At 37.6% G+C, this 18,038-nt stretch overlaps 1 protein-coding gene across 1 annotated transcript in view; it reads left to right on the top strand.

Annotated features, from left to right (window-relative positions):
- The first annotated feature begins 4,361 nt into the window (after positions 1–4,361).
- Positions 4,362–18,038, top strand: part of atxn1a (ataxin 1a) — a 96,242-nt gene continuing 82,565 nt past the window's right edge. The window contains exon 1 of the mRNA XM_084131534.1: positions 4,362–4,526. The gene's annotated coding sequence lies outside the window, so the exon portion shown is untranslated. The remainder of the gene's footprint in view (positions 4,527–18,038) is intronic.

The raw sequence follows: 18,038 nt of genomic DNA on the forward strand, positions 1-18,038 counted from the left end.
CTCAAGCGGAACGTCTTCTAATATAAAGTTCTCTCAACATACAGCAGAAAAAATGACTGATTATTTTTCAGCCAAGTATTGCAGGTACTATCATGAAAAATACATCAATCACTGTTGTTATTCTGTATTATTATGTGTAATAACTGATGTTTGCTAAGCAAGCGTTGTTTGCCAAAGAATGAGAAATTGCTATTTTCATTGGTTTAGTAAAAAAAAAGAAAAAAAGAAACTTAGCATTGAACTTGGTATTAAAGTATAGAACTTATTCTGTACTGTTTTTGTTAAAGCTATTTTCATGTTAATGTGTGCCATTACTTTTGGGTCAATATTGTTTTGTCCAAAATTAATTTAATTAAAAATGCAATTCATTCATAAACTACCTTGAATACATCTTTATTTACGAATGAATATTTATTGTGATGTTTTTTGGGGAAGATTTTAAAATAAAGTGATACAACCGATATCTTAACAAAGAGAAAAAGAAAATATTTGGTATAATCTCTTATTATTTTTTCTTAGAAAATATTAATATTCAAATACTTGAAAAAAGCTTAATTTTTTTACCTTAATATATTTTTTAATGAAAAAAAAATTAAGATGTGTCCACTCATGTGTATTAAAGATTTAAGGAAAATATGTTATAATTCGTCAAAACCTACAAAGAGTACATTTCTACGAAATAGATTATTCCTTTTCTTTATTAAAACACTTTTATTTCTCACTGACCCACCCCTCACATTTCACAATATATATTTTTAATGCTTCAGTTCAGTTAGGAAATCACTCATTTTATAGACCTTCCATGGCAATAAACCTCTTTCTGTGACCAGTAGAGGGCAGACGTCTTGATGAAACCCATTCAGAAACAACCCTCTTCCATTTCCCATAATCTGCACACATTCTTCCTCAGACAACCCAAACTCTATTCAACTTTAAGACATCTGTGGCTGCGATAATAGAGCAGAAATAAGGTATGGGAATCAACACGTCCTTCCATCATAGTGAATACAACCTACCGAGCGTGACTGTGCTTGCCAGCGGAGTAAAGACTGGCATAAAGTGTGTGGCTGATATACAGATGAACATCTGACATGCCAGGGGAAGAAGGAGTGCTGTGCATGCTGTGCAGTGGATTTGACAGGCAGATAGTCTCAGTGCTTGGGTGTGGTGCGAAAACAGGTACAGACAACTCAGTCTGTCGGTATTTAGAGAAAGTAAAATGCTAACATCCCTCATTTTCATATTGAATAATGCTGCATGTGTTTTTTTAACAGGCGGTGTATGATTGTGTGGTCTAGCATGTGGATGTGGGTTGGAGAAGTAGTGGCTGATCATTAGGGCACAAAGTGTAAACAGCAGCAGGCCCACATGGCTTTGGCCTAAACGTACCCTCCTCACAGAAGATCAATAGCCCATCCACAGAGAGCTTGCCACTCACTCATGCACACATACACATTCACACTCTTATCCTTTGCAACAGTCTTTGGCCCTGTCCCAAATGGCACACTTCATGCACTTATGGTCTTGTGGACTTATAGGCCGCCACATGCATGTGTTTGTTAACCCGTTTGTCATTTTAGGTTTCAGAAAGGTGCTCGCGAGCTGGTCTAAAGTTAATGGCGCAATATTTTTGCACCTGTTGGCAGGTCCACAACACGCGTACACTTTGTAGAACACCCGTAGATGGTTTGCTCGCGCGCTTTATACTCGTGCACAAGTTCTGAGTTCGCATATTCCGCCATGTAAATAATGAATCCACCATGGTGCGAGCGCAACTGGCTTTTAAAGGGAATGTGAGATGAGACTCTGATTGGTTTATTGCACGTTACGCCCAAAACACACCCATTACTCATTAAGAGAATAGGGACTATCCTATTTAGACCATACGTCGGGCGCGCCGACCATATTTCCATCGTTAAACTAGCAAAAGTGGATTTGGACACGCCCTAAGTGCGCTCGCGCCGTGCGCTTTAGACCATGCGCTTAGATCGTTAAAATAGGGCCCAAAGTGCCATTACGTCACGAAAGTGCGAACTCAGAGGAAGGCTTAGGGATTAATTTAAGACAGGGCCTTTGAGATCGGCAGTATTTTACAGTATTTATCAGTTTTCTGCCACTTAGATTCTCATAAAATAAAGATGTCATTATTTACTTATTAATAGAAGTGACAAGGGGCTGTCAGAATGCAACTCGTGCCAAGTATTTTGAAGGTTATTTGTGTGACAAACAAATTTACTGTAAGTTTAAGTTATTCACCTCTCTGTAGCTCATTAGACACTACATCAGTAATGTTTGGTGACGAGATGCATAAGAACCAATGTCATTTTGTGATAATGCACCATTTTTCCAGTTCATTTCAGTGCTTCAGTGGAGACGATTATCAGTAAATAACCACTTAAACTTCAGTCTGTTCCTCTCACAAAATAATTTTTGTTCTATTGTAATACTGCTTTTTTGTCATTTTGGGAATCGATAAACCCAGTTCATTTTCATTATACTGAAAAGAGCAGTCATCGTATTCTTCAGAAATGTACCTTTTGTGTTTCACAGAATAAAGAAAATCATATTATTTATTTTTTTACTTATGATATGTCTAAGTTATCTATCCCACTCTTTTTGAGTGTTGAGTGTTTTTGAGTGTTGAGGACTGATGTAATTCCTAAAAATCTGGTTGTTCTGGCAATGTTCTCAAATGTTGTATTTACAGGTTTTGAACATGTAAAACTTCTTGACCAAATGCTGTGCTGAAACTCTTAAATAATAGTGCAGATATGCTGATGTATTCCAGGGTGGTGGATGGCTATGTTATAGTCTCCATAGAAACACAGGCGCAAACTCTTCTGGAAAGTCCCTTCCCAAACACTGACCACAATGTGTCAGTGTGTGAGTGCATGCGTTTAACATTTAGTCTAATTCTATTCACCTCCATAATGGGTTTTAAATTGCAAGAGTAAATATTCAAAGAAAATATTATAGACTACCATTGTTACTTAAACGGGTATGTCTTAGCACAATTAACAATAATCCTACATGTTGAAACAGAATGTTCTACTCAAGCAGAACAGAAAATTAGTTTAATATGACTATTTACACGAGTACAGGCTCGGCCATTTTAAATTGAACATGCACAAGGCTTCCAGTGTCAGCTGCTTCAAGTTATTTTTACTGTTATTTAGTCTCTTGATGTTGTAAACTGGTATTTGTTATCATATTATTTTAATTTATTATCGTAATTAAAACACACTGGTTTGTGTTTTTTATCCACAAAATAGTTTTATCGTTTACTGCACTTCATTATTCTTCTAAGTATTTACCTATAGCTGCTAATGAATCAGAAGTCTTGCATATTCACAGGAAATAGCTTACTTGCGCTTTTCAAATAAGTGGATAATACGGACCCCCCCAAAGAAGTTAAGCACAAACCCCCACCCCACAGCAGATTCTAAAGATTTCATTGGTCATGTCAAACCCAGTGATGATTGCCTACCCAACACTAAAGCCTAACCCTAAGAAGAAAATGATATCACAACTTACATTTCATGCCGAATTTAGCACATTCTAATAGATAGCATATTACAGTTGTGATCGGATCCAGCCATGATATTTCTGAAGGCTGAACTGAATCCATGAATTCTGAACTTTTCTTGATGAATTCGGCTGCAGGTTTGGGCTGAACTGGTTTGGAGGGAAAATCATGCAGATAATTCAGTTATTTATAATACAAGGCCAAGGGTAACTACTGACATGCTGCTATTTGTGATATTTTTGTTATATTGCTTTCATTAATAAGTAATATAATTAAGAAATTAAAAGTGAGTAACTTACATTTCAGACAAAAATCGTCCATTTTGTACATGTCTTCAAAGAACTATCGCTGGCAAAGTTGAAAAGATGCCACACAGTCAAGCTGAGTTTGCCTATTAAAGTACAGGCTAAAGGCCGGTCTGGATCACTTTAAATGAGTGGAGCGGAGTGACAGATTCATGGCTCATAGCGTTCTGTAATCGCTCGTCTTCAGCTCCACTCCGTTTCAATTTCCCTTTCCCTGTTCTGAGCGAATTGAACATTTAGTGCAACTTCCCAGTATTGTTGTACTAAATAGCAGCTGAACGCCGCTCTGTCATTTAAATTAGAGAAACTAAATAACCTATAGCCTTAAACTTTTTTTTAAATTCTAAAACACGATTTGTTTACGGAGCCACAAACGTCATTATGTTTTTCTTATACTTTTTAATGGAACAACCTCCCACCCCTTCTTTAACTGGGCCGGCCAACTGCTCCATATTTGGATTACACATTCACACACACTCTTACGCACGCCTCCACACACTCACTCCCTCCGTCAAACACACTCACTCACTCACTCACTGGAGGTGGGGGCACGGAGCGATAGAGCTATTAGCTCGGGCTGCAGCAGACATCATTGTACGAGCGGAGGGGAGACGATTCCACCGGTAGTGCGCGAGAACGCACGGAGCCCTGGCAACACGGAGAGCCTCGCGCTTCCCTGCCCGTTAGACCGTACAGTAAGTCCGTGCATTTATGTTACCAGCACAAAACTGTCTTTTGGGTTTGCTTGGGAAAAATGGCTGGGAACTAAAAGACGCAGGGGGAACAGAATGTGACGTTTATTTAAAAACCCTTGAAAATATTTACTGTGACATTTGCACTAATTATTATGTCATCCTGTCTGCGATCGACTGGGCGAGACGTACAAGATGTGCTGTTTGTCATCTCGATTAAAAATTATATAACTACTTTGAAGTAGCGCACGGGAAGCGGGGCGGTTACTTGCGAGCTGTAAGCCCGAGCAGGGAGCGCTCTCGCCGGGGCTGGAGTAACTGCGCCACCCCGCCTTCTTCCATCGCTCCTGATAGACTTAAACATCAAGTTATCGGTGGATTAATGATCAGTCAGCTGTACTTTTTAAAGACACTGTCACTGACTGTATCCGTGCGCACTTCTGCTGAGTCAACACTTGCTGGAAGCTATAGGCTTTTGATGTGAAAACACAATCGCGGAAGTTTTAGTAAGAGTTGCAATTTCAACCCTTGTGCACTGTTTATTCCTCGGCGACGCGGTTTATGCAAGTGTCTTTTAAATTGATAAAAGCCCTTAATAGTATGCGACAACATTTGTCTCCGTTTCACTGTCACTTTTTTTTTTTTTTTAAATATAAACTGGCTGTGTTTCAATACGCGTCGTTTTCGGGCATCATAATGTATGATTCCTAAAACGCAGTGTGATTTGTTTGGCGCGTTTTGAATTGACTCCAATACTGCTGTCTAGGTAGGCAGCCTTACTAGGTTTGGAGACGCAGCCATTGAGTGTATCCCGTCGTGATGTCACTCGGTTCATCCCGGCTGGTTATATAATGAGCTGTTGCTGTGTATATTTCATGTTGGCAGGGCTGATGGGGCGCTAGATGCATTGTGACCGACATGCATTGCCGGGTTTTGTTGCTTTACTAAATAAACGGTGCAATTTAGCTCTGATTATGTAAACAGTTGGTTAAGACAGCCTTAAGTAGTCTTTCGTTAGGGCCAGTATCATGATGTCACATACTAATATACTGTACTGTGTGTTCTGTTTATTAATATACTATGCGACATGTAGCCTTGAGTTTGTGCATTTTACAAACAGTTCCATACTAGGCTACACTGTACTAAACTATATTGTGCAAATAGCCTTAACCATTTTGAATGAGGTTTACTTTGCAACGATGTATTGCACAAGTCATATGACAGTTATGTTACACTTTATACTGCAGGGTACTATGATATGCCGCACTATACTTTTTAACACATTGTTTTGACTTTTGAGCTGATTGTGGCTCATAGGTTAATGGCTCATGGTACAGTTGCTTATATTATACTACTATACTTTATTGCACTGTATTCTAAACTATACTTCAACTTTTATTTATTTAAATATAGCACATTTAATAGCAATATTGTTGCCTAAAGTGCTTAACTTATTACTAAAAACAATAAAACATAGGCTACATATATAACAACATTTACTGAGCCTAGCGATTGAAGGCATGACTACACATTTTATATAGACATATACCCCTCACACAACTTTATGATCAGTGTAGAGAGAAAACTAAATAAAAATAATTTATTACTATACTGGAATGTATAAATGTCATTTTAATTTATTTAGTTTTTAATTTATTAATTTCATTTGTAGATAATTGTGCACAGGTTTACAGCAGTTAATGCACATACTATACTACACTATACTATACTATACTATACTATACTATACTATACTATACTATACTATACCATGATGCAATGTGTACTGTAGAGCTTTTGCTTTTGAATGGACTTAATTATGCAATGGTTCATTGTTGATAGGACAAATGCAGCATATTCTAATCTATTCTATTCTGTTCTATGCAATGTATATACAGTAGCTTACATTTTTGGATTTAGTTGTGTGCAGATTTACAGCTTATAGGACATTTGCAGCTAAAGTGAAGCAAAAAAGGGCTGTTTAAATAGAAAGAAAACATCTTCCTTTTTGATTCAGTTTTTTTGAAGAGATTTAATTCACTTTTAGAATTCGCATGCCATAAACAGGCAAAGAAAGAAGACAGCCGTAGTGAGAAATGAAATTTACAGAGCGAAACATTCTCGCTTGATTTCTTGTTGAAAGACCAGCATGTTCAAATAAATAAGGTGGATTGTTTGCAAGGTCACCGTGCTGCAGTTTCACCGTGTTCTGCAGAGTATTGCCGCCACATGCTTGGTTTATTATTAGTGTACATTTCCATGGCTCTTGGATGATTAAGAAATCCTAGTGCTTTTAATGAAAATCCCATTGTTTTGGAGAGCGAGCGGATTAGTGTTTCCCCTTTTTTGTGTGGTTGTAATACATTTCAAACGGTATGGGCTGCCCTTTGCAACCTGGGGACTAAGCTGTCTGCTCTGATTATGCAGTGAATGCATTTTTTTCAGAGGGATTTGTGCGGTGGTGAATTGCTCAGTGCTATAACTCGGTAAGCAAATCTCTTTTTAATGGCCCCACTACCACTTACTTTTAAATGCTAATGAGCAGTAATTAAGACACAGAGTGGCCTAATCACAATTGCACTAGTGCGTCTGCTCATTTGTTCATTTTTTACGCACACACCTGCCACTTATGAAGTGCCCATTCTTATTTCTTCTTTGTAGCTGCGCTGTTCAAACTACTACAGTGTCAGTGGAGTTGAGTTCAATGAACCCAACTGAGATTGTGACAGATGCATGCAAGGTTAACTTGTCACACTCGAGTGCCAGTGAACTATGGAGGGACACACCTCCACCTGCAGACACTGCTTGCCTAATTCCACTGTGATTGACAGGGAAAGATTTAGTCAAATGGTGAGTAGAGCCAACTGGACAAGAAATTTGTTTACACATCGGAGGGGTGGAGCCTAAAGTCAACCTGGTTTCACCCTTTGCTGAGAAATTAGTTTTAAGTTAGACCTATCCAGGCAAGCTTTTAAAGTACACTCCCTCACAGGTATGCATGCATGAACTCAAGACTCGGGTGGCATTGTTCTGCAGCATAAAAGGCACAGCATAATGTTACGCCAAGTTTTTCTCTTAGCTCTAACCTTCTTGCCTATAGCTGCTTTCCTGTGATTGAAATCTGAGGGAGGACAGTGTAGTCCCTTAAAATCTGCCCCTTAAATCTAGTATTTCATGGACTCTGGTATTGAAATCTGTCTTGGTTATTCGATCACAAATTGACCATCTTTTGCTGTATACACCTGGCAGCTTGTTCCATATATACTTTTGAGTTTTAATCTCGCCACACAATTGATGTTTGTGCAGAATGCTTTGCATTTTTTTAAAGGAATAGTTCACCCATTCTTATTATCTTTATTCTACAGAACCCAAAAATGATTCTTATAATAATAATTATAATTCGTTACATTTATATAGCGCTTTTCTTAGCAAGTGCTGGTGGATTAAAAAGGGGAATCTCCTCAACCACCACCAATGTGCAGCATCCACCTGGATGATGAGACGGCAGCCATATCGTGCCAGAACGCCCACCACACACCAGCTTATTGGTGGAGAGGAGACGGAGTGATGAAGCCAAGCAGTATATATGGGGATGATTTAGGAGGCCATGATGGATAGAGGCCAATGGGCAAATTTTGCCAGAATGCCAGGGTTAAACCCCTACTCTTTTTTTCGAAGGACATCCTGGGATTTTTAATGACCATAGAGAGTCAGGATCTCGGTTTAACGTCTCAAGGACGAGACATTATTTAAATAATGTTTCAGCTTTTCATACAATGAAAGTCAATGGGGTCCAAAAGTTTCAAGCTAAAATGAGTCATGTGGTTTAATTTAAGTTTTTCTATTTTGTACATTTTCAACCTATGCTCATTGGACATACATGCCTCTACCTACATTTTTGCATGCAATTCACTACAGTTTCCTGCTGAAATGAACACTAGAGGAAGTAAACACCAACAACTTTATATTCTTTCACACAAATCATGATTATTGATTAATAAATAATCATTTTCACATGGTTCCTTGCACAATGTTATGTTATTATGACCTCAAAACACTTTAACCATAGGGCATGATTTGTAAAGTAATTCATTTAGATGTTTGCATCACATAGTCAGATCAACATGAATGGCTTTTCCGATGTACTAGTAAACTTGCTCGGTAGCTCACCTGGTACAGCATTGCACTTACGATGCAGAGCGCTCGATAACACTCCTGTGAAACATGAGTTATGATAAAAGGGTTTAGAGTTTAGTGTTGGTGGCAACGAAAAATCATTTTGCAGAAATGTTGTCACAGACATGTATTTCCAAAGAGCTTAAAATGGAAACGAATATTTTAGGAGCCATTCACTATCAAATTAAATCATTGATCAACACATGTATACAGAACCCATATTCAATTATGGTATCACATTATTAACATCAAACCTCAGTGGTGTTGTGACAACTTGATGTTATGTCATATGACAAGCATAAAGCATTGAGGTATGATGTTACTGACATGTCATCATATTGTAAGAGAGGGACATCGTTTATGTATACGAAATTATTGGACAAGTCTTGCATACGTCACCAGAGAAAAGTCTAATTTCGCCCAAAGATCCTTTTATGACATTGTGATTAAGGTAAAAAATTATTAAAAAAATGCAACATGCATGGACAAGTTGTTCACAATAAGATCAAAAACATGAATTTTCCTTTCACGTTGACTTTAAAATTCTTGTTTTAGTGCAGTGGTTGATTGACAGGTGAGTAGGCGGTCCTTCACTGCTTCCCTGGACGCCTCAAAATGGATTAGAGTTTACGCTACAAATGCCATGTAGTCACGTGCGTTTTCGACTACTTCTGAATGTGATGTGAGAGATTTGATCACAAAACATTTTGGACCCCATTTACACCTGTTATTATCTCTGTAGGCTTGTGATTAGATGCTAGTACCCTGTTTAAACGGAGTCTACAGGAGTTCAATGTCCTTTCACCGTGTCAAAGTCTCACAGCAGAGAGAGAGTGTGAGGTGGGGAGAAGGAGGCGAGGAATGGGAGGGGAATGGGATCGATTGAGCAATTCTGTTTCCAGACCTTTATAGCCCTTTTCTTTCATCTCTCAGCTCTATTCATTTGCACTCCCTCCATGGGCGCAGTACACATCCCCAACCTGCTTTTGTACTGAAGCGCTCAAGAGCTTTTTTTTTTATATCGAGATGAAAAACATTCCTTTCTCCAATGAGTGGATGTCAGCGTGCGGGCTGCTCGTCTTCCTCTAGACTCCCCGTGATGGCTTTATGTATAGCCTGAATTGAAGCTTTTTCTTTTTCAGCTAAACAATGGGATAAACGTGAACGTGCTTGAAACTGTTCATTGTTCAGTGGATGTTATGTAATTTAAAAAATTTTTTTATTTAGGTCCTCTTATTCTTTTTGTCAAAGTGTGGCGTTTCAGGTTCATCAATTAATCTTTTCATCCATCTAGAAGCATATAGTTAAAAATAAAGCACTTGCATGAATAAATCACATGCAAGCCTTCAGAAATCATATCCAGGCTCTACTGCTTGGAGATTAACTTATGTGTATGTGGTTTCTGGATGGCCAGGAGTCATTTTTAAGTCTTTAAAGTCCTATTTAATAGGACTCGCCTTAACGAGTCAGAAATATTATGATTTTGAGTTAAAAGCACATGAATGATCAAGGCAAGCAAAGTGATACCTGGGTTGTTAAACATCAAAGTTGGTGGAATGCAACGCTTCAGTATAGATTCAAGTAAGGCTGCATGATATTGGAAAAATTTGATTTTTTTTCTTCTGCAATATAGGCTATATTGCCAAATAAAAAAAATACCGAATTTTCACCAGATGACTTGAATAGCTCTATTTGCAAATAATTCATTATTCTAGAATGATTGGGGTGATTGTGTTGCATACAAAATAAAATAATTTTAAAAAGCTGAAATTACTTTTTACTCTGAAGACTGTTTGTGAGTGAGAGTTTTGTTTTGGTTGAACATTTTGGATTGGTTAAAAACTTAAAAAATGTTGATGTCCTCTTCATAAGATCCAACTTAAACCTATTTCAGTATCCATAAGTTGAACAATAAGTTTCCACTTGAGTTTCCACATTCCCACTGTTTTGACATTATGACTATAAAATATGATTTTTATTAAATAAAAATATTAAACAAAATATAAAAATATATTGCAATAATACTATTGTGATACAACATAAAATATTATATATAAAAAAGGTATTTCATAATACACTCTCTAACTAATATTTACATCCTAATTTCAGCATTACCATTAAACCACCATCAAGCTTTTATTTTGGTGGTTGGCCAGCAAACAAATATATACACCGATGGTTTCAGAGTGAAGTGTGGCATTATGTCAACTTCACACGTGTACAGCTCATGATTCACAGTAAATGAATCAAGTCACTCTGAGACGCTGAAACACCATAAATAGAAGCTTATCAGGTCTATTTAGTTGTTTGGTTTTGTCTACTTCTGTATTTTGTTTCCAGCTTAAATTCTTTGGAAGTAGCAGCTTACCAGCTGCATGTGAAGGCACTTCAAGGCAGCATCAGCTGATCTGAGACATTGTAGTGAAGATTGGCTCCGAATGAATCGATAGCTGAAGTTCTGAATGGCAGAGCGTGAGTGTAGCGGCTCTATGTCAGTGTTGGGATCGATGACCCCTCATATGGGCCGGTATTCTCCTCTGGTGCGGATATCTGTGTGCTTGGTGCTCCCTCTGGGCATATCCAGACAGTAGAGCCACTATTGATGCCACTCTTTCACCATGAAAGCAACAAAGAACAGCAAAGCTTCACGCTCATGTGCAGCCGGTTTAGAACACGTAGAAAATCCGCTTTAAGCTTGTCATGGAAAAGGCCTGTTTGAGAAATCCTTAAGCAGAACCCTCGTTTGAAGCCTCCTTAAAGGGATAGGCCTAGTCCAAAATTCAGCCCTCATTTATTCATCTTTATAGTCCCAAACTTGTATGACTTTCTTTCTTCAGTGGAACAGAAAAGTAGATGTTTAGCAGAATATTCATGCTAATCTTTTCCATACAAACATGTACATATTGGTACCAAACGTGTACATATTAGTACCTAAATGGTACATATTAGAACCCTTTTGAAGGGTACTGCATGTCCCAGTGACAGCTTTTGTACCTTTTTTCACAAAAGTATCACACAAAAGTATCACACAGTCGAGATTTGCTCTATAGTATATCTCATGTAAAGCAATATGTACTATAGCAAATCTTGGCTGTGTGAAGATAAATCATATTAAGATATCATAAACGTTAACATCTTGATTTTCTATAAATCTGCTTTGAAACAATACGTATTGTGAAGCTCTCTTTAAATGTGTCTTGACAAAGAGCTGGCAAGTAAAAAAAAGAAGAAAAAAAGAAAAAGGGATGATAAAAGCATCATAAATAACTCTTCCACTATTTTGCAAGTCATTTGAAGCTGAGTGTGGTGAACAGATTGAAAGTTATGTCCTTATTGACCAAAAATCGTCCTTTACAATAGTACTCACCATTTACTTTCATTGAGTGGGGAAAAGCAGCTTTAGCATCATGCTAAAAATATCGTTTTGTGTTTCGTTAAAGTCATACTGGTTTGGAGCAACACAAAGGTGAATAAGTGATAAAGAAATTTTGAAGATGTCAATGATGAAACTTTCATTTATGGGGGAACCATCTCTTTAATGTTTCTCAGTTGTCTGTTATGCACTGCAGTTCATCAATGTGCAAGAGGATGATGGTTCTGAGAATTTATGAGAAAAATTAGTCTAAAAGCCTCATTCTCAACATGTATTGCAAAAATTATAGGCCTACATCAGTCTGTTATTGAGGTTCTGCACAAAGCTAGACGTCTGTGCAGTGTTAGTGTACATTCATGTCTCTCAACCTTTTTATCCCAGCAGTTGGCCTTCATTCATTTTTAATGGCATTCACTATGTAGTTTGGAACTAGAATTGCCTTATTTGTAATGAGGAACTTGGTAGGGAAAAATTGACCACCTATTTTTAGGCTCCATACTGTCAGTCTCATGTTTCATGTCACTAGTAATTATTTTAGTATGAAAATGACTAAATAATAGAGCATTATGTGGCTGAATATCTCATCTCTGCTTCTTCCTTTCCATCTGATATGTATTACATTTTGAAGCAGCAATAAATTTAGCTTGTTTTGAACTGTTTTGCATATAGTTCATAAACAAAGGGCAGCTGGAACCATTTGACCAGCATGTTATGAGCCCTGAAGCAGAGAACACACAAATGAAGACCAATTTTCCTGTTGCCAAGATGCCATCCTTCCTGATGCAACTAGGCAGATAAATAGGACCACCAATGTTCTTGTATGCAGCAAAGCATACTTCTGTCTGCCCTCACATATCATGCAGTACAGGGCGGGATTACAAATTAAACTTCCTTGGAGTGACGGCTTGATTGTCAGAAGAGATAGTGGGGGAGGCAAGGTGGGGATTCCATAAAGAACGAATTCACGAAAATCTTCTTGAGAAAGAAATCACTAAATTTCTTAAGAAAAATATTAAGAAATTCACATGAATGTTCCTAGGTGCAGTTCTTGAAAAGTTCTCAGTATTTTCTGAGTCACCACACTGTAAAAAAAAAAAAAAAAAAAAAAGTTATGACAACATACTTTATGTTTATTCATTGCTTTAACTTTTTTTTGAAATGTTGAAATGACTTAAACATCCAAGTTGATTGTACTTAAAAATATAATTCGGCAACTTTTTTTTTTTTTACAGTACATGATATCAAAATAGATAATTCTTATTTTTTTTATGGAATATTGCTATATTTATTATGAATGATTATTCCGTGCACATCATTATTTTTTTTAATTCATGTGCTCTCGTAATCTTTAACCAATATAAGTCCTCCCACTTGCAACGACATCTCTTCTCTGACGATGCGTTTACCGGCACGATGACGGGGCAACCGGCCACTCACACGAGATCACAGCAATTGCAAACCAGTTCCTGATGGACAAAATCAAGTCCCGCCCTACATTTTTCTTGTTCGAGAAGCCATTTCACTCAGGTATACGTCACAATAGGGAAGAAAGGACTATCGCAGCTGTCACAAAGGATTGGCCCACAGAGGTGGGAATATACCGGAAGATGTCTCCACCTTACCAGGTGAGAGGGATGTAGTGGGACCTGCCAAGCATCATGGGTCTCACAGCGAGTATCAGGATTGAATCCTTCCAGCACAAAGGAGGATATGCACCGAGAGAGGAATTCAATAACAGGAAAACTGCATGGATACAAACAATCCGTGGAATACCGAAATCCACCCTTACCACTGTTATGTTTGGCATGATGGAGTATTTCCTTAATATGCATGTTGTATTATTCAGGTGACGTGAAGTCCCTAGCAACTACTCACCTTGGTGAATTTTGTGGAAAGAATGCAGAGTTTTTGGGCAGGGTGCAGGGACTTCACTACAAGCTGTACTTAGTGCAGTTACAGTACGTTGAAGGAATTTCCTGAAGTTAACGTTGGCCTTGAATAGACAAAGTGTGGTTTTGACAAAGGGGAGACGCACCAGAGAAAAACCAGGCAAAATACTGCATGCTGAGATTAAACAAGCAAACGGCCATCCCAGTTCCGTCCCATTTCCCCTCTTAAATGATGTCACTGGAGCGGTGGAGACGCGCCAACTTTGGAGGGAGAGACGCTCCCCTTTTTTAAATCCCGTAAAGTCTTTCCAGAGAGACTCTCAAAGGAGTCAGCCAGAAAAGCATTCCTCCCTCTCGCATCTCTACCGCTCTGTTTTTTCTTCTTCTTTTTCCATCAATCCCTCCAACAATGTGTGTCTGAGTCAGCCAGAGGTACTTAAAACATAAATTCTCAACGTGGGCACACTGAGAACAATTGAGTGTGTTCATTAACATTATACAGCTCTCAAATCATTTGTAGGAGATCACAGATCTCATAAGTATTATTTAATGACTGTTAGCTGTATCATAAAAGGATAATCTGTCTGTTTTCCATTGGCTAACGTTTTTAGTGGTGATTTTTTTTTTTTTTTTAAGTTAGAGGCCTGAATATTAAGTAACTAAACTTTAGCTATCCTCAAATCACGTGGTTTATTGATGAGAGGTGTGTTATTCATTTTCTGAGTGAGCAAAACAGGAAAACAATAGTGTTGCACTGATATTAAAATTATTTAATATCTTGTCTAAATAAATGAAAGAGTTATTTGTTAATAATTTGTTAATAAATAAAATTGTTAAATGCTACAAGTGAATTTAGGCTTTGCAACATTATAATGTACTGAATGAAAAATGGATATTTATTTACTAAATCGTTGTTTTTTTGTCATTATAAATAGTCTATTTATGCTATAATATTAAATATATATAATTTATTTTATAATTAAATCTTAATATATAATATTAAATGTTGCATATGCTGAAATTCTAATTTTCTGAAGTTTCCATTTAAAGGGGTGGTTCGGAGTAAAATCAACCTAGGGTCCTTTGCACCATGACCTCGAGCCAAACAGAAGCCTTTTTTCCCTTCGTCGAACATTATGAAAGTTAGAGCTTATTTAGAGATATCAGCCGTATGGCTTAGTGCAGGCACTAATGGATCCAAGGATGTATCCCGTAAATTACCCCACTAATAATGCACAGAATGGTACCAGACTTCTACAGTAGTACAAATAGGTTCCTATCTGTAAGTTTGTAAGTACATCAGGAGTTCATTCAAATAACACTACGCCTGATGGCTCATGCTACCGCTAACCCGGACGTCAAGGTCACTTCCGTTATTTGGGAAAAGCCTGTAAAAGTCCTGGCAGAAAGCGATGCATAAGGATGTAGTGTAACGACGCCCATTTCCAGGAATGCACTAATATTTTGTTGGTAGTACCAGTTTACAACAATTATTAGTTAACACTAAGTTGTCAACACTTCGGAAAAAATAATAATTTTTCGTTAGGCTACATCCTTATGCATCGCTTTCTGCCAGGACTTTTACGTGCTTTTCCCAAATAACGGAAGTGACCTCGGCGTCCGGGTTAGCGGTAGCATAAGCCATCAGGCGTAGTGTTATTTGAATAAACTCCTGATGTACTTACAAACTTTCCAATGCCTCGTTTTATGAGTACAGAACCTATTTGTACTACTGTAGAAGTTTGGTACCATTCTGGGCATTATTAGTGGGGTAATTTACGAGATACATCCGTAGATCCATTAGCTCCTGCACTAAGCCATTCGGCTGATATCTCTAAATAAGCTCTAACTTTCATAATGTTCGACCAAGGGAAAAAAGGCTTCTGGAGGTCATGGTGCAAAGGACCCTAGGTTGATTTTACTCCGAACCATCCCTTTAACTTTAAATTATTCGTGTTTTTAAAGATTAATTTTAAGTGAGCATAAGATGACTGCAAAAGTAATCTAAATGTAAAATAGAGGAAATGAGCATGGACAATTTAATATCCAATTCTGGCCGATGAATATCCAATATGCATATGTATGAATTAAAATATCTCTAATCTCGACTGATATGGCGTTCATCCCTAAAAATCACTAGAATTGAAACTTGAGGGTGGGCTCTTTTGACAGTAAGCAATGGCTAGCAATCATAACACCTTAGCAACTTTTGCAATTTTGCATACAAAATGTATGTTTATGATAAAATCTAGTGGCTTATATCTTAGCTAAAAAGCCTGTTAATGATAAATGTGAAGGTTCTTGCTAAATAGGCCGTCTCTTGCACAGAGTCAACAGCTGTCAGCGTGCTGAAGCAGCTTTGGGATGGGGAGGTTTGCAGGTTGAATGAGCAGCAGGCAGTGGACTGATGAGGCCTGACACAGATGAATGAGGTTAATCTGAAGGCCACCGTGTAAAGCGGTATCCCAGGTGTCAGCAGTGACTGAGAATTTTTACCATAAGCTACTGCACGGGAAGTCCAGATATCTGTTTGTTTACTGTACTCCTCTTGTGATGGTTACCCAACCGAAACCGCCATCTCAGAAAGCACATGGAAAAGGGGTCACTGTAGTACACGGCATGAGGATGTTCTGCTATCGATGGGTCTTGTTCCTGAAATGTTAGCTGTCTGTGACATCTGCAGATCCACACTTGATTCTTAATGCAGGTTTAAAGAGGTCTGCTCGTCCCAGCATGCATTTTAAGGGCATCATAGAAATCCATATAAATAAAGTCAATGGTTTAGCTGGAACGGTAAAAGAGAATTTTCCCATACATGAAACAAAACACATCATATCCACAGCAAAACGAATGATTGATCAGTTTTGAGGGCTTTTTGTTTGTGTCTGAAGGGTTGTTTTTTTAGGGAGAGAGGTGTGGTATGCAAAATAGATACTACAGCCTTGGCACTGGTTCTGTTAAACATTTCATGTCACGTCCGGAATTGCTATTTATTTACCCTTCACAGTTGGAGGTGAGAAGGAGAGCAGGCGCAAGGGAAGGGCACAGGGCGAGTTCTCTTCTTCATCTGGCTGAATGCAGACAATATCCATTTCATGAGAAAAGACCATCTAATAACAGAAAATATTTCTTGATAAATCTCTCTTCTTCAGTGGTGGTTAGGACATATTGAAGCTTGTTTCCACCACAGAATAAAACATTTTAAAAGATAATTGCGACTTTTTATATAAATCTGACTTTTTAAAATCTGACTTCTGACTTTATAACACGCAATTGCGACTTCATATCTCGCAATTCTGAATTCTTTTCTCAGAATTGTGAGATATAAACTCGTAATTGCGAGTAAGTCCAATTCTTAGTAAAATTTTTTTTTTCCCAGAATTGCGAGTTTATATCATGCGATTCTGACTTTATAATACACAATTGCAACTTTATATCACGCAATTCTAAAGTCAGATAAAAAGTCAGATTTGTGAGATAAAAAGTTGCAATTACCTTTTTTATTTTTTATTCTGTGGCGGAAACAAGCGTCCATAGGGGCATGTTCAAAGCCTGCAAGGAATCAGCACCAGGGTTATTATAGTTAGCTAGAACTAAAACCATCAAACAACTTTTATTACTTTAAATAAAATAAACTTACTGAAATAAATTATTTTAAAAAGTCCTGGATCCACTTAGTTAATGTAACATTACATGCCAGCACTAGTGATGCACTGAAATGTTTTTATTTTCATGAAACTGAAAAATAAAGTTTGTTATACATGTAATATAGTGCACATATTTAGCAAAATGCTCCTCTCCTTTTTCTAGCTAACTAACATGTTTATGGTCATTGAATGGCTTTCCTGAGCCAACGTGTGTAACATATTGTTTACAAGCTGTTTTATTGACGTTTTAATGCAATTGAAACACTGATGGAACAATTACATGAGACATGATACACATCAGTTGTACTGTTTCTTTCAATATACCCAGCCCTTGCATCCACAAAGCTGACATGTTAACCTGTTGTAGCTTATCTATATTGTTGCACGAAATAGACACTGACACCTCGTCAAAATGCACCATTGGAGAAGC

This window comes from Abramis brama (assembly GCF_963993115.1).
Source record: "Abramis brama genome assembly, chromosome: 12".
NCBI classification, from domain to species: domain Eukaryota; kingdom Metazoa; phylum Chordata; class Actinopteri; order Cypriniformes; family Leuciscidae; genus Abramis; species Abramis brama.